Source organism: Lissotriton vulgaris, chromosome 7 (assembly GCF_964263255.1).
Source record: "Lissotriton vulgaris chromosome 7, aLisVul1.2, whole genome shotgun sequence".
Taxonomy (NCBI): Eukaryota; Metazoa; Chordata; class Amphibia; order Caudata; family Salamandridae; genus Lissotriton; species Lissotriton vulgaris.
Genome location: NC_141695.1, coordinates 1403183545 through 1403207555, shown reverse-complemented (window position 1 = coordinate 1403207555; position 24011 = coordinate 1403183545). Strand labels below are relative to the sequence as shown.

Below are 24011 nucleotides of genomic sequence, written 5' to 3'. Positions count from 1 at the left end.
TGAAACATAACAACAACAGGGAACTTATTAAAGAAAGAAGATCAGCTTATAGGCAACTAATTCACCATGCAAAGTTGGAGTGGGGGACCGAGAATTGGGAAAAGCTAACCACCGCACTGGCAACTAGAGATGCTCGGAAGTTCTGGCAGATTGTGACCATGGGCTCGGTTGACGATGTCCCAGGCATTCTGCCTAATATCGCCTCAGAGGTCTGGAAAGTGCATTTCCATACCTTGTATTCTAGCGAGGATTCCTCCGAGGACCCAGCTTCACTAGGAGCACCACATGGCTGTTTCGCCGACACGTCCACCTTTGACTTTTCAGAGGGTGAAATCAGGGCAGCTATTGCCAGACTCCCCTCTGGTAAAGTTCCTGGGCTCGATGGTGTCCCTGGTGACCTTTTTAAACACAAGCCACGGGTGTGGGCGCCCTATTTACAGCTTATATTTAATGCAGTCCTGGACGGCATGGCGGTCCCTATTACTTGGCTGGGAGTGGAGATAGTACCCATCTTCAAGAAGGGGTCACCCCTGCTCCCAGCCAACTATAGGCCAATTAGCCTCATTGATGTGTCCCAGAAGCTCTTCGCGAGGCTAATATTAGACCGTCTCTTAGACTGGATGGAGGATTCTGACATCTTGAGTCCCTATCAAGCCGGAGTTAGGAAGAAGGTATCCACCACTGACCAGATTTATAGATTAAACATGCTCTTTTGGAAAACTGTGGAAATCGAGGGGGGCTCCTTATATACAGTTTTTGTCGACTTGCGAGCCGCCTCCGATTTAGTTCCCCGTCGGAAATTGTGGTGTGTCCTATCAGAAATGGGTATTCCTCTTCCGCTTCTGGGCATATTAGTACGCCTGCATTCTGGAAACTATGCGCAGGTCAGATGCGGTAAGGAAGGCCTATTATCATCAACATTCCCCGTTGGCCGAGGGGTAAGACAGGGTTGCGTATTGGCGCCTACCCTGTTTTGCCTCTACGTCAACGGGGTAATCGCGCACCTGAATGCGGTTCCCAATACCGACGCTCCAAAGCTTGCTGGTTCTAGGATCTCTGCGATCATGTTCGCGGACGATACCTTACTACTATCTAAGACACCTATGGGCATCCAACGAGTGCTTGATGGTTTTGTGTCCTTTTGTAAGGATAGGGGACTAGAAATCAATACCCTAAAAACAAAATATATGATTTTTAACCCCCCTACTACAACACGCCCGAGTCCAGTGATAGACTGAGTCTGACTCAAAGAGTCAAGACATTCGTGTATTTGGGTCTAACCCTGAAGGAAAATATGACTTGGGTTCAACACCAAAGAAATTGTCAAGTGAAGTTAGCCCAAAAAGCGGGTGCCATCTTAAAGTTATATAACAAATCTATAGTTAAACCTGTAGGCCCACCCCTGGAAATATACAAACTGCAGGCCCGAGGTGCGGTCATATATGGGGGTGAACTGTGGGGCTACAATTGTGTGTCTGCGATTTCCAACAAGAAGACAACTGGCATCACTTCCTCCCACAACACCACTACTGCCACTTAGGATGGATCTGGGTCTCTGACCGATAAGTGAGGAATTAGGCACTAAACCCTTGATCTTTTGGAGGCGGCTTTGGGCAACTCCCGAACTCAAGCATTACAGACAGGAGTTGCTAGAGGTGCTTAGCCTCCCTAATGCGCGAAACATCAGATGGTTTAAATATGTCAAAAAGGAATTTTACCATCTCGCGCAAGCACATTCTTAACCTATATCATCAGAAGACTCTCAGTACCTCTGTATTGAATGCTAATGTGGGATCACTTTCTGGGTTGTTTTTAATGACAAAGGACTTTTTTAAATTCAAAAGTGTATTAGACAATGTTAGTCCAGTCCTTTTAAGGAAATTATTCCTCCAATGGAGATATGGCTCCCTATCGATTAGAGCATTCACGAGTAAATGGTGTGTACCTACACTGAAAAACTGCCCTGCTTGCACATCAGACCTCGAAAATGAATTGCACATTCTGTTTTTTGTCCCGCCTATCACTTACCTCGAAAGAAGTGGATCGTTCCCATTTGTAGAAGCTTGGGGTTTAGCCGCTGCAACCAAGCTTATAGAATACTTAAAACTGATCTCTCTCCCCTTATTGTTTTCGCAGTACCTAAATTTCTGGCAGCGATGTGGAACATAAGGAGGAAACTAGAGAACCCTAGGGGAAGTGGTAATCCCTGATAACTGTCTTGAGTTTCTGAATGTCTCTCTTTTACCTAGTTTTAGCTGCTAGGGATTTTATGGGATTATTCCTTTAGGAAATGTATAATGACTATGTATTTATACCAATGACCGAAATGTCCACGATGATATACTCTGTTTTAGCTGGTTAATTTTTAATGATTATGTTTCATATAGTAAATCGTATTATATGTGAACTCTTTTATGACATTATTGTCGAAATAAAGAAGATAATGAATGAATGATATGTAGAGTTAAGCAGCAACTTTGCATGCGCTAGGTATTCAGCATGGACCAAACATAATCCTCTCTAAAGCATTATAGCTAAACAGGTGTGTCAGTGTCTGCGTGTGTGTTTCTGTGTATGTATGTGTGTGTGTGTGTGTGTCAGTCAATCACAAGACATTTGGGGGGGCATGAGGCAATCAGGAGCTACTGGAACTCCTCCGCAGAAGGATAGTTGAGGATGTTGGCCTCTGATATCCCAAGATCCATCCTACTATGACTCTGCAAATGGGCCAACTACAATCCTTCTGCACATGACTCTCAGTGGTATTGATGGGGAGAAGTCACGGGCTTCTCATGGGTTTATGGGGTTTGTGCCAGTACTCAATAATCACAATATTGGAATATAACACACTATAATAACAATATGCAATTTAATGTCCTGGTATTACTAGGCAGGGCTGCACCTCATTATCCCCCAACCTTCTCACTTGATCCAGGTTTTGTTCCCCCCGGGTCTAGGTGCACCACCTGCCTATAGGGTATGAGGAAGTTGTGTGTTTATGGGAAATGTGCAGGTATATCATTCCGGAAATCAGGGTGCTTCGTTTTTAGTTATCAACCTTAACACAAGCATTGTATCAGTTCCCAAAGAATCAGTGCACCTGAGCGAACAACAGCATCATCTGTGAGTACCTGTTCATTTGCTGGGCCCGCACTCCTGCAGTGCACCTGTCAGAAATGGAGGCTGCAGACCTGAGATGTCCACTGAGGTCCACTGGTAAGGGCAACAGCATTTGGGGTCTTCTAGTGTGGCTTCAGGTGCAGCCTCTTTCAACTGACTACATCAGCATTTGCAGCCAAGGACAGTCCAATCACTGTGTGCAGCCATGGCCACGCCCAGACCGATCACTCTAGACTGCTGCACCGGGCACAGGCCGATCACTCTGGGCATCTGCAGTCACACATAGGTCTATCATCCTGGGTAGCTGTGGCCATGCACGGGACAATTTTGTCTTGGCTGTTGCAGTCACACACAGGCTGATTCGTTCGACACACAATCACAGCCCCAACCTGACTTTGGTAATCGCGGTCGCAATATGCGAAGTTCGTGCCAGGAGCCCGTATGGGGAGAATGCAGACCCACAGACACTGAGGTCAGATCAGTTTCCTTAGTGTCTCTCTTCTGGGTGTTCCACAGAGACCATGGGCATGATACACCTTGCTCGTCCTGGTCAGACTCCTCCTGCAGGGTTGGCAGGATTTTTCCTCTCTCAGAAGGCAGACAGGCTTCTAAACAATTCAGGACAGAAACACAGCTCTTCAAACCAGAAAGCCAGACTCTCATGATGGTCCTTCACCTCTGGAATGTTGACTATTAAGCACACAGCAGTCAGATCTCTGAGTGCTCTGTGGAGCACTCCTTTCCTTGGCGATAGAGGGCTTGGAATTGGACCAGCAAGTGGGGTAGTGAGGTCCCACCTTCATGCACCAAACAGCAGTTGTGTATCTACTGTCTGCAATGATAACACCTTTTGGATTTGGTCTCCTTTCAAGTGACCTTTACAAGCTGCTCTGCGGGCCCAGCCTTTGTAATGATTCTTACAACAGGGTAGTATCCAACATGAAGCATCCAAAACAGAGGCACATTGAAATGTGAGGGTTTTGTACCTGATTATCATCAGACAACTGAAGGGCTAATCAGGGAAAGACAAAAAAGCAGATGTGACCTAAAGCTTTCAGCTCCTCTGCACAACCTCTCTTTGCATGTATGACCAATAAATAGTACGTTTGTGTGACTCTTCCCCTTACTCATGCCACACAGCAGCACTTAATTTTCCAAATTTCAATTGTATAGGATACTGTTCAAATGGCCTACTCAGTGTTCAACAACACCAACTTCCCAACGACAGATATGTAGTTTATATGCTTATTATATGTAATTATCTTTTTGGATCTTGTGACATCATCTACTTGCTCCTACACCACTATCATAATCAATGTTTTCCCCTGTCACCTTGTCACAGACTAAATATCATACCACCCTAAGCACAGATGACATTATAACCTCTATAATACATGGATACTGCAATCCTTGCATAAACGGCAGTCTCTAATTTCTTTATAATCAGCAACTTGTAATGCACACAGTCGCCGATTGTTAAAAAAAGACATTAGAACTCGACTATTTTAAAGGATTACAGTCAAGTTCTGGCATTTGGAGTTCTGACATCACAATGTCTGCTGCCAGAGACAGCAACCCAGGTGAAAGGCAGGTTAGGTCACGGAGGATAATGAAAGTAGCTGTTTAAAGCAGCACAAAAATGTAACCTTGCTTTTCTTTCTTCTGCTTAATTGTTCTTAGCTTACAATGAAGAGCAGAAATAACACGGTCATTTTTAAAACTCCTTAGATAGCTAGAGGAAGGCTAGAATCTTTCTGCATATTTCTACACATTCCAAGCTAATGTAGCTTTGGAAAAAAAAACGGACTTGTATTAAACTTTTTTTAATATCTGTTTGCAGCAAATAGTTAACAGGTTTTCATGTGTTTACTTTTGAACTAGAGGTTTTATTTTCATTCTTCATGTTTGCAAACATGTTTGCTCTTTCATATGACAGAGCTATGCACCAAGTTTATAAGTGATTTGTGGGAAAGGTGATGATTTGACCATGTATTATATGGGATAAAGTACCCCATGGCATACGTGATAAGGATATTGGAATTCGCCTTGGGGTTCCATAACCTTCATCTTCGATCCTTTATATCTTATGGAACTTTACGGTCACATGCAATATCCCTATAATGTGCCTTAGATCATTAGAGACACCAAAAACCCGTCAATTATTTGTGACATCATAGGTTATGTTCCACAAAGGTGACACCTTTACCACTGCTCTTCGTCAGTGAAACCACAGTACCTGCACAATATTACTGACATAATAACCCCTTTCCATCATTGTGACCACATATTTTCTTCATATCCTTAATGACATAGTAACCTGAATTCACAATTAGTGGCATCATAATCTCAGACCTGCATTAGTCACATCATTACTTCTGTCCAGCAACATTATCACTCCTGTCTAACATTTATGGTGCTGTAACCTTAGGCCACACTTTCTGGCATTGTAAATTATAATTTCTGCCTAAAGCCATAACAAAACCTCTGTTCATCATTAATAACATTATAATACAGGAAAGCTTGCAATCTGAGAAAAAAGAAGTGTATTCACGACTGTTTAATCTTTCCTAAAATGAACAGGGATCAGCTGGAGGGAGATAATAGTAATAAGCTTATTGTTTTGCATGGGATAGGCAATTATGGATAAAATAGAACTGCTGCATTTCTACTCATTCGGAACTACATTTTTAACCTGACCTTAAACGGATTTAAATCATCTTTCAACAAGTTACTAAATGTAAATGGTGTGTTTAATTGAGCACTACAAATTCTGCTTTTTATTTTTCATCTCTGCAACCTTATTATTTCTTGCATATAAAAGAGCAAGCCACCAAGGATTTAATCTATTAAAAAATGGGTGATAGTGATAGTATGACCATCTCTTTGTTGTACGTTAAAAGCACATTGCAAGTCACCTTGGAATCCCATGACATTATATGAAACCGTGGTTCCAAGGATATCTTTATAGTGTACAGCAGTGGGTACTTTACCTCATATACATCCTCTATCCATCCTTGGAAGCATTATAATCTTTGTCATAAGTTCTGTCCAAAATGAGTGGCATTATACTTTCGACTCTTCGATAGTGATATCATAGCCCCTGGCCACCATTAATGACATCATACTTTTTGTCCATTATTAGTGAAACCATATGTGGCATTGTCCTCGGCACTCTAACCTCTTTTCCATTGTTAGTGGCATTATAGCCTCTGTTCTTCACTAATGGTATCACTTTTTTCACTTTTAGTGATAACATCCTCATCCATAATTAGTAAATCATACACTCTGTCATTAGGTATAAGACTTTTTCATCATTAGTGCCATCAAGCCCTCTGCCAAACTTTAGTGACATCACAGCCTTTACTCATCATTAGCGACATCCAACCCTCTGCCCATCTTTAGTGATATATATCGATGACATCATAACCAATGACCACCATGCTGACATAATTTCCTGTAACGTTCAATAGTTCGTGTCTTTAGCAGTCATGAGTGATCTCGTAACTGTTTTTCGCCATTAGCGACATAGTAAGTAAGCCCTGTCCACCGTTGATATTCTAACCTTCCTCGTGAGTGGCCCTATAACCTCCGGGCCCCTTTGGATGCCCTCTGCCCATCTTCCGTGGTTATTGCATCATTTCAGACCCGCTGACTCCTACTGTTCTTCCCCGTGGAACGTTTGATTTTCCAGGCGCGGTTCTGGTTAACGGCGAAGACGTGTATACGCTCACTCCTCTTATTATGAAAAAAGGAAGTCTGGTGTTGGCAATGAAGAGTTATTTGTCTCTGCAGGGAGCCGCCCGTGGACTGCGTGACGGTGCCGGCGCGCGGCACATTAAGAAGCCGCCGGGCCTTTTCTTGTTTCTTGCCGCTTGGAGGTACAGCTTGGGAGGGAGGGGGCGCTTTCCCCAGACTTCCTCATCTTCGACACAAAACCCCCCGAGGCTCGTAACCCATAAATATTGATCGGTATGGCTAGTTGTCATTATGCTCACTGATTATAACTAGCCGTACCCAGCTGGTGAAGTGCTGAACGTGGGCCAGCCGGGCGTGACTCTTGCCCCTCCCCCTGCGGCTGAAAATGCTCTGAGAGTCGGGAAGAGTGGTCATGCATTGATTATAGCTTCATCCCCTTCCTCGTCCCATTCCTTACTCGATGACGAGGTCTCCTCGACTGGTACCCTATACAAAAGCTCTCTTGTTACAACAATCCCTTGAAAAGAGAGGTTGCCCACCACCCTTGACCATGTCACACCTGGTCCCTGAAAAGGGAAAGTCGCTCTCGGCTCTCCCTGTTGATTTATTTATTTGTCCTGTGCATATTGAGACCCGTCTACACCAGTTCGTGAAAAAGGAGTTTTGAGCTTTGAGCCTATTCATTTTGATGAACTTGATGGCTTAATTCGCAAAAAGTGTGTACATTTGCATCTCTATATTTACAATTACCCACAGTTGTAGATAGTATCATTCAGGGATGCCCCTTGGTGTATTTCTCTTTGTGTGGCTGATACATTGTTGCAGCTGGGGAACTGGGGCCGGACTTCTTACCCCAGAGGCCAGGGCACTTGTTCTAAAAAAGGAGTGGGGGGAACTAACCTAGTTAGACATCACAGCGCGAAATTACGGTTAGCGACAACACGGCCCATGACAATATGGGGCATGACATCACAGCGCATGATATCACACATGGCATAACAGGAATTGACATCATAAAAAAGTGGCATCAAAAGCGACAATTTTACAGGAAGTGGCATGACAAGAAGTGACATCAGATCTAAAGCCCTCACATATATGTTTAACGGGTCTATCATGTGTACATTTGAGCGCATTGCGAGGATAATAGCACAGTGAGCCATGGAAGATGATATGTGACTTCTACACCTTGCAATCCCCAGTTTTATGTAACACATCCTGTAAATTCATTTACAAACATATAATGATTTGTACATGTAATATGTACGTGTTGATGTAAAGCGCTCTGACACCCTGCATTGGGATGAGTAGGGCTATACAAGAAAAAATGTGGCTACTTCAATTATTTCAACGCCTCCTCAGGTGTAAGTGCTATATTAATGCAATTTGCTGTGTGTAAATACTGGGAAAGACCAACACATCTGACATTCTTACAGTGCATGCATATCTTCTGAACAGGGACTGAACAAAGTGAAAACAAAGTGAAAAGCTGCCTTTCTTAAAGTATGTGTGAAGTGCTAACTTTTGTTTCCCCTCCGCTTCATTTGCATCTAGGTGTGAGGCTCCTGACTTCTCCAAGCTAAGAGACTCACAAAAGTTGGCCCGATGACCCCTCCAATTCAGCCTTTGTTATGGGCCCAGCAGGAGTGTGTTTGAAATTGGATTTTTAGTTGGCTAGGGCGTGTGCCAAAGTCGGGCAAAAACCACCACTGTAGTCAGGATAAGGGAGTTACACTCCTAAAATAACCCCTGCTCAGCCCCTTGGTAGCCTGGCACGAGCAGTCGTGCTTATCTTAGAGGCAGTGGGTAAAGCATTTGCACATAACCAACAGAAACACAGTGTTCGCACTACAAAAGGAAACCACACAGGTTTAGAAAAATATCCAATATTTTTATATATTTAAGACAAGACCAAAAATTATTAAAAACAATCCACAATACAGTACTTCTGTTATCAAATTATGCTTGAAAAATAGTTCCTTGATGTTGATAGCTCTGTTCGGGGCTATCACAGCATTGTGAGCAAACAAATCCAAACAGTTCTGGCTGACCCCAGCGTTGCGGGCCAGCTGCGGTGTCGGGCAAACCCGCTAACAGTACCTTTTAGAAATGCAGGGCATCTGCAATCTCTCGTTGAGCTTCCGAAAGCACGGCGTCCGCAGGCGTCGGTTCCGGAGGTCGGTGCAGGAGTCGTCTGGGCCTTGAAATCACACACGTTGCAGATCGAACTCCTCTCTGATGAAGTCAGGAGCGCTGGCGTCGGCAGGTGTCGGGTGCTGCAGTGCGAAGTGCAGTGGTGCGGCGTGTGGTGCCCTCGGGTCGCAGTGCGAGCAGCGGCTCGGTGGTGGCGTCAGATGGTGTCGTCAGTGAGACCAGGGTCATGGTGTGAAGTGAATGCGGGGCTCGTCGTGGTGCTGCCAGTTCGAGGCGCAAGCAGCGGCACCATAGTTGCTGAAGTGCCGCGTCCGCTGATGAACTGGAGTCGATGGCGCCAGTAGGCCATGGCTGTGGTGCGGGATGAGAGCAGTGTGTTGTGTAACTTTACGAGCGGTGCCCTCTAACCACGGTGCAAGCAGCGGCATAAATTTCGGCGTGGAGCGGCGGCATAGGGGACACCAAGGTGTCGTCGTGAAGCAAGGCGGTGTGGAGTGCGGTGGCCACAGGTCGCGGTGCAAGCAGCGGCTTGGTGGCTGCGTCATCGGTGAGACCAGGGTCGCTGTGCGGCATTGCGGCGGGGCGCTCTGTGGTGCCTTCAGAACATGGAGTCGGCAGTGGCCTTGTAGACATCGTCAAGTTGCTTTTCTTCTGTTGCAGCACAAAACACACAGTCCCCAGTTATGAGGACAGAAGAGCTTAAAGTCTTTGCTGTACCTGAGACTTCGTGAACAGGGGGCAAGCTCTACCTCAAGCCCTTGGGGAAACTCACAAAGTAGATTGCAGAAAGTTCAGGTAAGTCCTTTCACTTCCCAAGACAGAAGCAGCCACTGCAGGCGAACACAGCAAAGCACACAGCAAAGTGGTAGTTCCTTCTCACAGCTTCTTGTCAGTGTTCTTAGTCCAAAAGATTTCTAAAATTCAGGGGTCTGGGCCCCAATATTTATATCCCAAACTCCTTTGATCTCTCAGGCAGTACTGCCTTCTCTGGTGTGACTTTCTGGCAGGAGGTGGAGATGGCATTGTCAGAAGCAGACCAGGCCCTTTGAGGTGCAAGGAAATCTCCTCCCCCCTCCCTAATTGCAGCCCAGGTCTATTCATCCCTTTCCTGACCCACCTAGACTATTTATAGCCACTCCTGCTCCCCAGTCTTCTGTCATCCAAAACCCAGACAGGCAATCCAGATTTCAGCAGAGGCACACGGGATTACCGGGCAAGAAAATATCTACTTTCTAAAAGTGGTATTTTCAAACGCAGAATGTAAAAATCACATTCACTAAAAGATGCATCTTTAGATTCTGAGTTCAGTTTCTTACCTAGTTCCCAAGGCCAGTTATGTTTATAAGATGTTATAAACAAACTTCTCATTCTATCCTATAGGGAACAGGTAGCCTTGCAATAGTGAAAAACGAAATTGGCAGTAATTCACTATCAGGACATGCCACACACACCAGGGCATGTCCTACCTTTTACATGCACTGCATTCTGCCCACAGAGTTACAGTGGGCCTACCTTAGGGGTGGCTGGCATGTAAGAAAAGGGAAGGTTAGGGACTGGCAAGTGTGGGCACTTGCCAGCCGACATGGCGGTACCAGACCGCACACAGGCTCAGCGAGTTACCTTTTACGGGCCATTTGTATGGGTGGCACAATCCAGTGCTGCAGCCCACCAAAGGCATTTGATTCACAGGACCTGGCACACACAGTGCACATTACTAGGGACTGACACATAAATCAAACAGGGCAATCATGGAAACACCAATCCATAACACATTTTACCACAGGAGCACGTGCACTTTACCACTGATCAGCAGTGAGAAAAGTGCGCACAAACACTAAGCTAGCAAAAACAGAGTCTGGACAGGGAGGTCAGAAAGCAAAAACTCAGGGGAAACATGCCAAAAGATGCCAAGTCTAACAGAGTGCAAAATAAGAAAGCCCGGTTCCCGCCTGCACATTGTTGTTTGTTGCAGATTGAAAGCAGACAATGTGCAGGCACTGCTGAAAGTGTCTAGGTGTTTGGAAATTACACCGGGACGAGTTCAGCACATTAGTCAGTGGGGCCCAAAGTCTTGGCAGGGTGGACGGCGTTCACCCTGTGAAAATAGTGGGTGAAACCTGTCCACCCACCCGTACCCCCGACTCGTACCCTGCCAGAGGTCCGTGTTGTGACAGGAGGCGGAGTAAGCCCTGACATCGTGCTAAAAGTGAGCCGTGCCCAGGTGGAAGAGCAGGCCAAGAGCGGGTCAAGTACGTGCCTGTATACACTTGTCTGTGGCCGAACGAGGCTGGGTTGGGCCTGTTCTCTTGGTCCGTGTCCCTTCTTCTTTATTCCTGTACACAACTGTTGGCCTATGCCAACCCAAATCAGAATGCAACTGTCTTATCATGAAACTGTGAGTGAAGGATTGCCCACTTAGTTTGCTATCTTTTATACAGTCCTGTAACATTTACCGTTGCTGTTCAGCAAGGCTCAGCAAGGAACGGTCTGTGTTGGGGGCTAGTATTCCATGTTCAAAGGTCTTCTTTGGTCCTACCTGCTACTATTGGGAAGCACAAGGTTGGAAATGCCAAGCCAGCAGTAGATGTGAACCATACTGCAATAGATTTGTTTTTTTAGTATGAGGAGTCATTGTAATTTCTAAGGAAATAGACTTGGCAGAATGTCGTTATTTCTTTGGGCACGTCTGGGTCTGTCAGGCCTGTGGTGTCTACCAAGGAATTTACGACAACCCCAGCTAGTGAGCAGGAGCCAGTGGCGGGGTATACAGCTAGTACCAATGTGGCCCTGGATGATTCTATTGTACAACTAACTTTTCTCGAGCCCACGGCAGCCCCCTCTCCTGTGGCCTCTACCTCCATAGCATGTTTACCTGCACCTAAAAGAAAGAGGAAGACTAGAGAGGCCATTGTTGGTAATTCAAGTACCCCTGTTCTGGCTGCCCCAATTTATCTTGGGGCTGCTAACCACTCGGCTCCCCTGGATGAATCTCTCTGGGCCCCTGCCTTGAACAAACTAGTAGCCACCTTTGAGGATTAATTGTTGCCACTCAGGGAGAAGCTGGAGAGACTGGAAGGGGAAATTGAAAAAGTCATTTCCTTCTCCCAAAATGTGTTAAATGTGAACTTGACCCATGCCAACTTAGTGGGATCACCATTATTAAACCTAGGGGAACTGTTCGGACCACTAATGCAGGCCTGGTTCAGCAATCAAGAAGAGCTCTCCATAGGGCCTGTTCTAATTCGGGGGAGCCTTTGAATGGACCAGTGGATGGGCGTGAAGAAGAAGTGGATTCAGGGCCCCTAAGGCAGTCATCCACTATGGCTAATTCCCGTTTGAACCAGGAATTTCTATCAGGCACTTAGTCACAACCTTCTATATTGAACTATGTTGGCCTTAATGTCCAAATGCTCCTTTGTGATCCTGTAACAATTAATTTACCTCCAGCCTGCTGCCCTTATGTGACTGTTTTAGTGTATGTCCCCCTTTGAAATCGGGACTAAGCGAAACTTCAGAATCCCTGAAGAATAAAGTTTTGCCTCACACAAACTGTTTATTTCCATCTCATGGAGCATATCAAGTCCTGCTGACCAGGAGTGGGATGGATCGGACCATTACAGAAAAGCTTTAAGGGTGCATTACATAGTTATTAACTTTCAACATCCTAGCTTTGCTGAAAAAACTCTAGCGAAGCCAGCGCCACTTTCCCAGTTGACCCTTTTCCCCCTGGGTTTCATTTTTGCTGCTCCATACAAATGCATGATGCAGCTCCTAAATTGCTCAGAGTGACCAGGCTTGTTCTCCTTTGGCAGTGTCCAATAGGTAACAGGTACTGAGTTCTTTACACAATATTGACTGACTTAACCCTCACAGGTGCAACGAATTGAGGTGTGGTGAAGATATTTCTGGAGGTACCACGACGGACTATGCTGCTGAATTGCTTAATACTGAATTACCTGATGTCTTAGGGTTGTTAAAGGGGCCCAATGCTGTTAATTTTAAATCTTTTGTTGATATCATTGATTCTAATCCCAGCCCAAGCTGTTTATATATGAATGAGATAAACGTAAGCTGCTCTAGCCAAATTATGGAAGTGTGTTATAAATTTGCAACAAGGAATGTGGGCAGGCTGATAAATAAGTTCAAAACTGTTGAATGGACAACATATCTGATTAGGATGTCATTTGCACCCAAGAAACCTGGTGTGTGAACCCGACACATCTTGAGGGTTTTTCTTCTCACTTCCTTGGGGCCCTAACCTCCCTTGCTTGGCGGGCAAAGGGCAGGCTTCAAGTTCTTATTTCCAATAAGATAAGCTCCCTGTAATAGTGAAAAAATCTATGATGGTGTGACCACACTACCAGATACTGTAGTTAACAATGGATGGGGGCCATGACTCGGTGCTGGTCAATTACTATAATAATGCTTTTGATACTACACGCAATAAAGTGGTTAATGCACTTGACTGTGGCATGGATGTATTTTTACACTTTGCCCACACAAATTTTCTATTATTATGGGTAGGCGATTTTAATATCCAGTCTTGCCCCTTATCCGCAACATGTATATGTGGTCATACTAACCAGGATGGGGTAGGGTTTACATACTTCTGACATAATGAGTATGGGAATGCATTGAATTCTATAATTTCTAAGTATGACCTACAGCTACTAAAGTGTGAATGTGATGATAATAGAGTGCAAATGCCATCCTTTAGTGGAAGAAATGCTTCCACGGTTATTGACCATGTTATGTTTTCTGCGTCTGCTAGTTGCATGTTTGGTACTCCAAGTATTGTACAGTCTGTATTAAGTGATCATGATCTTATTATATTACCCTTTCTTCTTTGGGGCGGAAATTGTGAAGCTTTTCCATGTATAAACAACATTATTCCCATTTGGCCAAATGGGTTGCGAATTAGGTGGGCTGGTATTGTACCCACTAGCTGACTACGTGAAATAGTAGCTAGAAACTATACTGATATTTGTTATTGTCTAAAGGCACAGTTAACTCCTAATCTCTTGTTGGCTAGTTCTAATCACATCCCCTGTTCCATCAATTTTCTTTTGATCTGTACAAAACCCCCCGCCCGTGTAAGCTATAGAGGATGGTTGGTTCACGCATTTACCCAGGCCTCTCAATGATTGAAATTGGTTTTCCATAGTTCTCCTTGGGATAATGGACTCATTAAGTCCCTTCGACTTAAGTAAAGACAGGTTCTTGCTGCAAGGAAGAAGTTACTTAAGGAAGAGGCATGGACCCTATTGACCCTGGCTGCTGAATCCAATAATAATAAACTATTCAGGGATTTGGCAACGCATATTTTTTTCTTAAATTACACAATTCCTGAGTTCCTCTTCCTTGTTCCCTGTGAAGCATTGGCGGCGGATTTCTCAGATATGGACAGTGGACCAGAAAGAAGCGAGATGATGAGTAGCTGGAACTCTCTCTCGTTAGACATTTCTATTGATGATGTTTTCTTAGCCTTGCATGATAGTCATGGGTGAAAGGCCCATGCCCTGATGGGGTACTTGCCGATGCATTCAAATGAGCCAAAGAAATATGGGGGGCCATTCTAATCAGGGTGTTCATTGCAGCAGCTGCTGGTATCCTTCCACCATCGAGAGGCATTTCTATTATACCTATCTATAAAAAGGGCAACAAAGCAGACCCAAAGAATCAGTGTCCCATCTCGCTGTTGAGATTCCTCTGTGAAAGTGATGAGTAGGATCCTACTGAAGAGGCTAGAGGAATTGGTTCAGGATCACTCCATTTTATCACTGACTCAGTTTGGTTTTAGAAAGGGCTTAGAGCCATCAAGCAATGCACTTACTTGGATCTGCTGATCAGGAAATACACAAGAGCGAAACCAGGGACCCTGTATTTCTGTTTTGCAGATCTAAGCAGTGCAGTTGACTTAATAGCTCATACTATTCTTTGGTCATTGCTGTCTACTTGTGGTGCCCCTAGGACAATCATAGGTTTCCTGGCATGTGTGTGCAAGAATTTATCTAGTAACGTTCGATTTAATATACATGGAGAATGTACGTCCACTTTTAAAGTAGGGAGAGGTATTTGACATGGCTGTGTCTTAGCCCCTTTATTGTTCTCACTGTTTATCAATGGGGTGGATAATGTTCTGCAGTCTGTGGAAGCCGATGCTCCCTGTGCCGCCGGGCGCTCTAAACCAGTGTCGTTATATGCAGACAACCCTGTTTTGCTATCCAGGACCCTGGTTGATCCACAGAAACTGATTAGTGTTTTTTGGGAGTTTATGTCATCTAACAAAAAGTAGATCAATACATCCAAAACCATGACTATGATTTGTGGGAATAAACCAAAAACATTTAGATTGTTCTTTATAGATTATACCCCAATTGTTAATGTATACTCTTACTGGTATTTTGGCATCCTATTTTTGAGCAATGGGTCCTGGGCACAACAGATATTAAACGCTAAAGTGAAAATGAGTAGAAATTCCTATGGGAATTTTAGGCTATCAGCAAAATTGGGTAGCTGACCGATTAGAGAAATGGTAGGGATATTTAGGGCCAGTGTGGTAGCTCCTGCCTCCTATGGGGCTGGTCTATGGTGATGTACCATTAGTAGATCTTTGCATGTTGAGGAAAATAGTTTTCTAAGATGTCTACTTTGTTTACCTGCTTCCGCTTCAACTGTGATTGCTCACTGAGACGTCGGTTTACACCACCCGAAGGACCTACTTATGGTAAGACATTTGCTGCTCTAGCTTTCTATATGGGCAAAAGAAGAAACTGTTTTGCCAAATCAACCATCCTTGATTGTCTAACCTTGGATAACACCTTGTGTATTCCTTGGCTAGCTTACATGAATTCCTCTTTTAGCACCTTGTTTAAAATGTTAGTTTGGGCTGATCCTAACCAGATATTATCACCTACTAAGAATCATATAAAAGAATTGTTGGACCCGGAATATCCGGCCCACTTGGGGTAGCATGACACAGGGTGGTAAGGCCTAACTTCAGGGCACATGTGTTGTACCTGGGTCACACACACCACAACTTTCCCAATGCACCCTCACCAAAAATGACACCACACCGTCTTATGAAAAATATTAGAAATGCTTTATCGTTTTTTGTTTAGGTTAGCTTCCAACTTATACTTAGCATTTCTGCGTTTGATTACCTGCAACAATGAGAACATGACCATACATACTGTCTGGAATCAGTCTCCAGCTGAGGTTAGGAATCAGGTAATTTTTACTCAGTAAATAAAATCGAGTAGGTATTTCACAGTATAATTGAATCTAGCAGAGTTTACATTCGAAGAGAAGTGAGTGGGTACTTATTTCAATTCACCATTAGCTGTAAAAGTACATTAGAAGAAAGGCAGGCAGGTAATCATATTACTTCCAGTAAATATTTAAAGACATGAATTCAAGCAGACAAATGTAATAAGTTCAGTTCCAATGACAGTTGGCTTCTATAAATAGAGTGGCGCTCTATTTTCATTCCTGTCACAATTTTCCCCGTTCAGGCTTTGCTATTTTAGACTTGTGTGGGAAAGTAGAGCAGACCGGAGGACATGGGCCCACACATGGCTGAATTTCACTGCCTTGGGAGATCTTAATCTCCACCTGGATCTGACTCAGGACAGCGCTATCTGCAGTCTATTAACTGACCTGGATGTTCTACAGTTGGAGCAACTAGTGTCTGACCCAAAGCACATTTCCGGGCATCTACTAGACCCTGTTTTTTCTAACATACAATCCTTGAAGATCGAAGCACCCAAACCCATGGTATGGACCGATCATTCCTTGATAGAAATGTTGTTACCAGTCATAGAACCTTATAAATTAGATACAGACAACCCGGTCTTTAGACGTCCATGGCATAAACCCAGGATAGAAGACCTCCATGCCTTCCTTATGGCTAACCCCCTGGGAGACATGGCGGATCCTGGGGTGGCCTCCAAGGCGTTTTGCGAATAGATCTTAAAGGGCCTGGTTACCTTTATTCCTGCAAAATGGATCAAGGGGCGCACATCCAACTCCAGTCCCTGATATAATGACTCACTGAGAACTCTCAGGAAAGCGTGTAAGAAAGCGGAGCGTGATTGGAGAAGGGACTATACGTGTGAGAAAAAAATAACTTATCTCTCTCAAATCAAGCTCTATCATAAATCTATCTTCTCTGCTCGTGCAGCCTTCTATGCTAAGGAAATAAAGTTAAGTGCTAATCCAACGAAATGCATTTTTAAAATCTTTAAAGATTTCAAAAGTAAAAAAGGGGTTATGCCAAATATAGTATCCACACAGCAATGTGAAGAGCTTGCGACCTTCTTTGTGGAAAAAGACCAAAAGATCTATCAATCTTTTCCACACACGTCTCCTGATTCCATCCTCTCGTCCACTAGCGATGAGGCTTGTCCTACCTTATCGGCAATCCCGGAGATCTCCGAGGATGAATTTACCAGGCTGAGTCACAGTTCCACACTTAAATTCCGCTCCCGCTTTGGTACCCCTGGCTGGCCCACACCTCCCTGTGCAAGAATCCCACCACCAGCCCTTGACGGGTGAGGCTAAAAGGGAAGGCAGTCCTGGCACATGGGTGCCCTCCTCAGCGCTCCCACTCTCTCTTACCGGCCTTCTAACTTTGCACGGAGCCGGCGCTCCTTCCACCTCCCACCTGGTCCCTCTGGACTGCTCCTGGGCCAGAAGAAGGGGCGTTAGCGTCTCCAAACCCCCTCCAGGCTCCACCAGCTGCAGCCGCGCCTTCCCCGGGCTTCCAGGTTAGCGCGGCGGCAGCAACACTTCCGGCAGCTTTCCTCCGCCTCCTCTGACCAAACTTGCTGGAACTCCCTGAGGAGGAGCTCCGACAACGCGGGCCCACCCCTCAGTTCCAGGCAGTATCTCTGAGGTCCAGGCCGACACTACAGCTCATCCGACCCTCCCAGAGATGTCCGGCGGTCAGAAGGCCCGGCGAGAACAGTTTTGGGGGCAGCGCAGCAGCGAGCATTTCTCCAACCTCGCTCAGTAAGTACCCAAGCGCTTGAAGGAGGGAAGGAACCGGCCCTTAAATGGGGATTCCTTGACGCAATGATGTGCTTCTCCTTTCGCAGCGGAAACGCCTCGGGGGGGGGAGGGGGGGGGCAGGTCCCAATTAATCTTTTCAGTGCGGGGCTACCATAAACACCACTTAGAAAGGGGAATTAGAAGAAGGTGGTGATCCTGGGCAATCTTCACCCGGCTTGATTTTAGGAAAGGGGACCACAGCAGTGCAGGCTCTCACAGGAGTTCACTCACCATCCTTCCCTCTGGCAAAGTCGGTGGTCCCTCAGCAGCCTGGCAGTCTTAAGTTCTGCAGGTAGGGGGGAATAGAGGTTGGTCACTCTTCCCCACAGCAGGGTCAGATCAGTAGGTAAGAGGGCAGATTTTATCTTACCAGGCAGCAGCCCCTAAGAAAAATCAATCTGGTCAGTTAGACCAACCCCCAAATGCAGCAGTCTGCACTCCAGCCGGTTCCTCAGAGTGGACAAAATGGCCACCCAGAGCCCTCCCTTATATAGACTAGCCCCAAGTCACTAGAGTGGACCAGAAGGTTCTGAAACCCTACAATGCTTTTTTATTGACCAGGGCTCTGAGGTAAATTCTAACCAGGCCACCATTTTAAAAGAGCGCACCTGCACCTCAGCACTGAGTAGCAGTGTTGAGGCGCCCGGAGTCCTAAGGCCACTCAAACAAAATGGTGGGAAAAATAAAAGTGAGAGGGAAACCACCCAAAAGGCTGACAGGTCTAACAAGAATCTATATGCCGTATAGATCAGATAGGCATATTGGCAATGAAATAATGTAACTGACTGTGGTTTTCTTCATATCACCTACTCCTGAGGTGGGATGTCTAAGTTATTTATCATGTGTCACCAACATACAGCACACTTTTCTGACTACAAGATTCAGATTTGCGATTGTGCACCATCTGGTGGCTTTTCCTATCATGAGGTCCCGCCCCTCTGAAACGACCCCTTGCCCCTGCGATGGCCTGAGTAAACAAAGTATGATGCACTTTGTTATTTTGTGACCTATATTTGAATTATAGGCCTTTTTTTCTTAAACCTTTATTTGCTTCTCAGATCTTTGATCTCCAAAGTTGCACTTAAATTCTTGCTTGCATTAAATACCATCTAGTGTGTCTTAATGTTGCCCTTTTTACTCTGAAAGCCATTACTATAAGGAAAAGTGTTATGTATTAAATTGGCTCTGGTTTTGGAATCCTGTACAAAAAAATAAGTGCTGATGGTCTATATATTTTAACATATGTGTTGCTGGGAGATGTTTAATAATCACAAATACTCAGAAGGGGGAGAGGCAAAGTTCCACTACTCCAGCCTCCCCTTGCACATAAGTTTCACACACACGGAGGAGTAGGGAAGGTGTATTCCAAGACTGGCACCTGCTTTGTGAAAAACTACTGCCCTCACTCACATATTCGTAATATGCTTGATCATTGAGCTTGCTTCAGTACGCCCCTGCGCAGACTAACGCCTGGGGCGGAGCAAAGGGAGGAGAAGACAAAACAAACTTAACATTTTGGGATCACCGAAATAAAAGTGCAATGAAGTTTAAAACTAGCTCAGAGGTGTCCCCTTACGACCGTTTATTCCTGCCCCCCCATGCTTGGTGTAAAAACATAAAGGATGGTGGTGATAGGAGAAGATTAAGAGTTCCTTCATCCCTCCTTACTGCCAATTTGTCGATATTTTTCTGCCGTTTGTTACATGTCCACAGTGTTGGGTCACACCAGCATTCCTCAGGACCCTTAAGATCCCAAAATGTGTAACCCTCTGTACCTCGGTTAGGTACCTTTGGAAAGTGTAACTTCCAAGAGTAAGGGTTCCCCTATGTAACTTACACTTGCTAATCTGCCTACCAAAAAAGCATTTGCACTTGCTACCTTTTTTCTTCCTGTGGCGAAAGATGTCGCCTGGCATGTTTTCTTTTTTATTGTTGGCGTGGTGGCAAAGGCAAGGGGTGTCCTGCACAGCCCCACCCTAGAAATGAATTATTCCCTCTTTTTACAAGCAAAAACTCTAATCATTGCTACAGTGAGAATGGCAGAGAAAGCGTTTGTGAATACCCATGAAATCACAAGTTTGTGAGTATGTATGCCTTTTTCTGAACATCTCTACTCTGGAACATTCACAATATCGCATTCTGTGAATACGAAATGTAAATTGACACTGAATCAAGCCATATAGATGTGTAGGTAAGCAACTTTTACAACGCAGTCATTACATCGCACTACCTTTACATAGCTGTCATTACATTGCAACATCCTTTACATAGCATGTCATTACAATGCAGCCATTACATCGCATGTCACTACAACGCAGGCATTACATTGCAAGAAATTAAAATACATACCATTACAACGCATAGTACCCTTACACTATCCAACACTTACCCTACTGTTGCACTTACTGGAGTTAGAATAGTAATGTTTACCCTTACACTATCCAACACTTACCCTACTGTTGCACTCACTGGAGTTAGAATAGTAATTATTACCCCTATACTATCTAACACTTATCTTAAATGCCATTTAATCGTATGCATTGTAATGGTATGCGTTGTAAAGGTAGAATGTGATTTAATGGAATGCATTGTAAAGGTAGTTTCTGAAAATGTGATGTACTGCCGTGCGGTGTAAAAGAATGCGCTGTAAAGGATGTTGCGATGTAAAAACTGCATTGCAAAGGAATGCATTGTAAATGTATGTGTTGTAACATCATACATTCGTATGTGTAAGCTAAAATTACATTTGCATTTGGGCTTCCTCAGGTTTTCTATAGTCAAAGACCCAGTTTATTAAAACCAGCACACGGTACAATAAAATCTGCAGCGCCGCTTTGAACGAATGGTAAAAGAACTGTGCATTGCCATATTTACAAAGTGTTCAATCCCAACCATTTGATGGACCACACTCTGAAAAGTTGGTGCTGTAATTTACAATGAAAATCCCTGCTGCCCACCACACAAGCAGTCATGCAAAATAACAGTACATCCACTTATCCAATCACAAAGGAGGGACTCTGGGTTTTTTGGACAGGTCCAGCATACGTGCCCAAACTTAGTAAAGATGCAGAAAGTATGCTGTTCCTAATTCCGAGACAGGGGAAAACTAGGGGAACCGGTTTTGTGTGGTCATGAGAAGTAGGAAGATGGTGATTCCTCCTCTTAGAATTTGGGGCCCTCACACACCCGGCTGGTGTCATGCTTCATCATAGGGCTGCTCCTCGCCAGGTCGGCGCTGCAATACCTGAGGGGGTCCCTATGAGGGGCTCTTTTCTTCCAAATTGCCATTTGGTGCCATGTGGGTGAGGGGCCCAACCAGTGTAGATGAGTGAGTGGAGGTGTGTAACCTAAATGAAGTTTAAAACAGGTTTGGAAGTACCAGCGAAAACAATTTTAATCAAGAGGTCTCCCAAGCTGATTGAGCATAGCACATCGGATTTGATGACCATTGGCAGTGTTGAAAAGACTGGGCCCATCTATGGTCTGAGATGCATTGCACAAAGGTGAGCATAACATCAAACACAAGGGAGACACAGATAACCTTCTGGCATTTATTGCAGACCCACCCTGTATCAACCTGTGCCATTGAGCGTACTGGATTGTTGGCATGTGCATCTAAAAGAATGGATGGGTCCTGCCACTGCCAGGCACATATCATCCATTAACCGGACCTGTGTCTGAGCTCAAGATCTGTTCAGTGGTATAGACCTTTCAGCAATTCCCTATTTCCATGGGGGGCCACTTCACCGCTCTGCCTGTGTGTAGTGTTATCAACGGAAGGACTGGTCTTGGTGGGGCCCAAGCTCATAGATTGCTCTTAAAATCGTTACACCCACCCCCTAGTTTCTTGGCTAATACAGTCCCTGCACCTGATGTTTACCACGACTTCTCTCCAGTTCACAAAAAGGAGAAGCAAGAAAGGAACCATTTCGAAAGACTTGTTTCCTGTGATGTGAAACACTAGCTAAATGTGAAAGTGGTGCGCATGTCATGTCAGTCGGTTCTCATATTGGAGTTTTGTTCGTATAAACACAACACCATAATTCAAACTCCAGGTGCATTAAGAACCCCACATTGGCAGCATAAGGTGGGGAGTGAGTATGTGTAGCATAACACTTTTTAAAACATGACTGGTTCCACTGGTGTCCAAACAAAATCTCATAAAAAGCATTGGAAGAGAACAGAAATCATGTTAGAGCTTTGGAGTGAGGGGAAAGGTGGAAAGGGGAGGGTGGGCTGAAGGATGGATGGAGAGACGGATCAGGAATGGATGGAGAGAAACATGAGAGCATGTACAGATGTAAGGGGAGACAGACGGAAGGGTGAATGGACAGAAGGATGGAGCAAGGCTGAGAGTTTGGTTGGAGAGTAGGATGAATGGGTGGGTGAGTGACGTGGAAGGGAGGACGGACAAATGCGTTAAGTACAGTGCATAAAAAGCACCAATTGATGGGATTGTTGTCAACATTCATTCGGGAAAGCAACCAAACGAGAGCTGGACTCGCTCGCCACACGTGCACATTCATTACCATCCGGTATGTGCTTCAGTCTGTAGAGGGCCAGGGGTGGGGCATTTTTTTTTGTTTTACTTGCGATGGGAAACAGCTTATCCGCCGTGCCCAGGTCTATAAACCACTAACCTTCCCATTATGCCACTGCATCCTGCGCGCGCACACGCACGCATTCAGAAAGTGCCGGTAAAATAACGCTAAGTGCACCGAGCGGATTCTTAGACAGTCTTACAATGATCAGCGTCAGCGAACTGAGACCCCTTCGGCTCCACCTGAGGCACCTCTCTGTGGGAGCTAGCCTAGATCTGGGGTCCTCGCACAGGGGCTGATGCTACTTGCAAGACTCTTCAAGCGCACACGCGCAGACCAAGGTCTCCCATGCACAGTCACGGCGAGCCCTTTGACACATATGTGGGGCCCCTCACCACCTGCAACTGAGGGCGCCTCACGCTGGCGGCACCTCAAACACTGCCACACCCACCAAAACACCGCATCCTCTCCGGCTTCGACACTCTCCTCTCCCTCTTTCAAGAAGTTCCTGCACCCCAGGCGTCACTATCTGCTGAACTGTGAAGCCTACCCTCTCTGTCATTATCTTTACCCATCTCTGTTAATTTATTTCGATGGATCATGAAAACCCCCACCCCCGTGACTTCACCCCCTCTACTGCCCATGCATACCCATCCCTGCCCCTCTCTTCCTATCACTCTTTCCACTCCCTTTGCCTTCCTCCCTGCTCCATCCCTCTGTCACCCCGCCACTCTACCCCATTTATTCACCATATCACCCTTTTCCTTTCCACCCATCCCCATCAACTCTTTCTTGCCTTCCATGTCTTTCTCTCACCACTCTCTCCATTAGGGCAACAATCTCTCCCTCTTCCCTCCATTGCTCCTTCCTCTTCTACCCGTCCCATCTTTTTCTGTTTATCCCGTGCTGTTCTCTCTATCCCTCCTCCCAACCCACCCTTCCTACTCTCGTCCATCCCTAGTCTGCTTATGCCTGCCTCCCTCACCCGTATCTCCCCTCATAATTTCTCAGAGCCATACCATGTTACCATGTTTCTGCATTACCTCTATACCCTTCCTCCCTTATCCGGTCAGCTTTCACTGTCTCCCCATTCCTCCATCCTCTGCCCCTCCCCTCACCTGGTATCCCCCGGTCTCTCTTGGTCCCTCCTGCAGCTGCACAATGAATGAAGCGGGCGGGCGGCGTCTTTAAGAGAGACAGCGCCTGCCTGGGGATGGCCTCAGACGAGGAACGCCCACTGCACGCAGAGAGGCGGGGCTAAAACGACGAGGCGGGTTTACAGAGAGCGACCCCTATCAATAGGCACGCATCGTTCCGCGCAAGGCAAGAGAACAGGCGCAAGGGCAGAGCCATGATTAGGAACAGAAAAGGTGCAAGCTCAGCCCCTTACCCACAGATAGACGCCTGGACAAGCCAGGAATAGGGCCAGTCACAGGGCTCCTTATTTCTAAC

At 45.4% G+C, this 24011-nt stretch overlaps 1 protein-coding gene across 1 annotated transcript in view; it reads right to left on the bottom strand.

The window, feature by feature from the left end:
* Positions 1-23748, bottom strand: part of LOC147705723 (coronin-1A-like) — a 227440-nt gene extending 203692 nt beyond the window's left edge. The window contains exon 1 of the mRNA XM_086932158.1: positions 23678-23748. The gene's annotated coding sequence lies outside the window, so the exon portion shown is untranslated. The remainder of the gene's footprint in view (positions 1-23677) is intronic.
* Between the last annotated feature and the right edge of the window lie 263 nt (positions 23749-24011).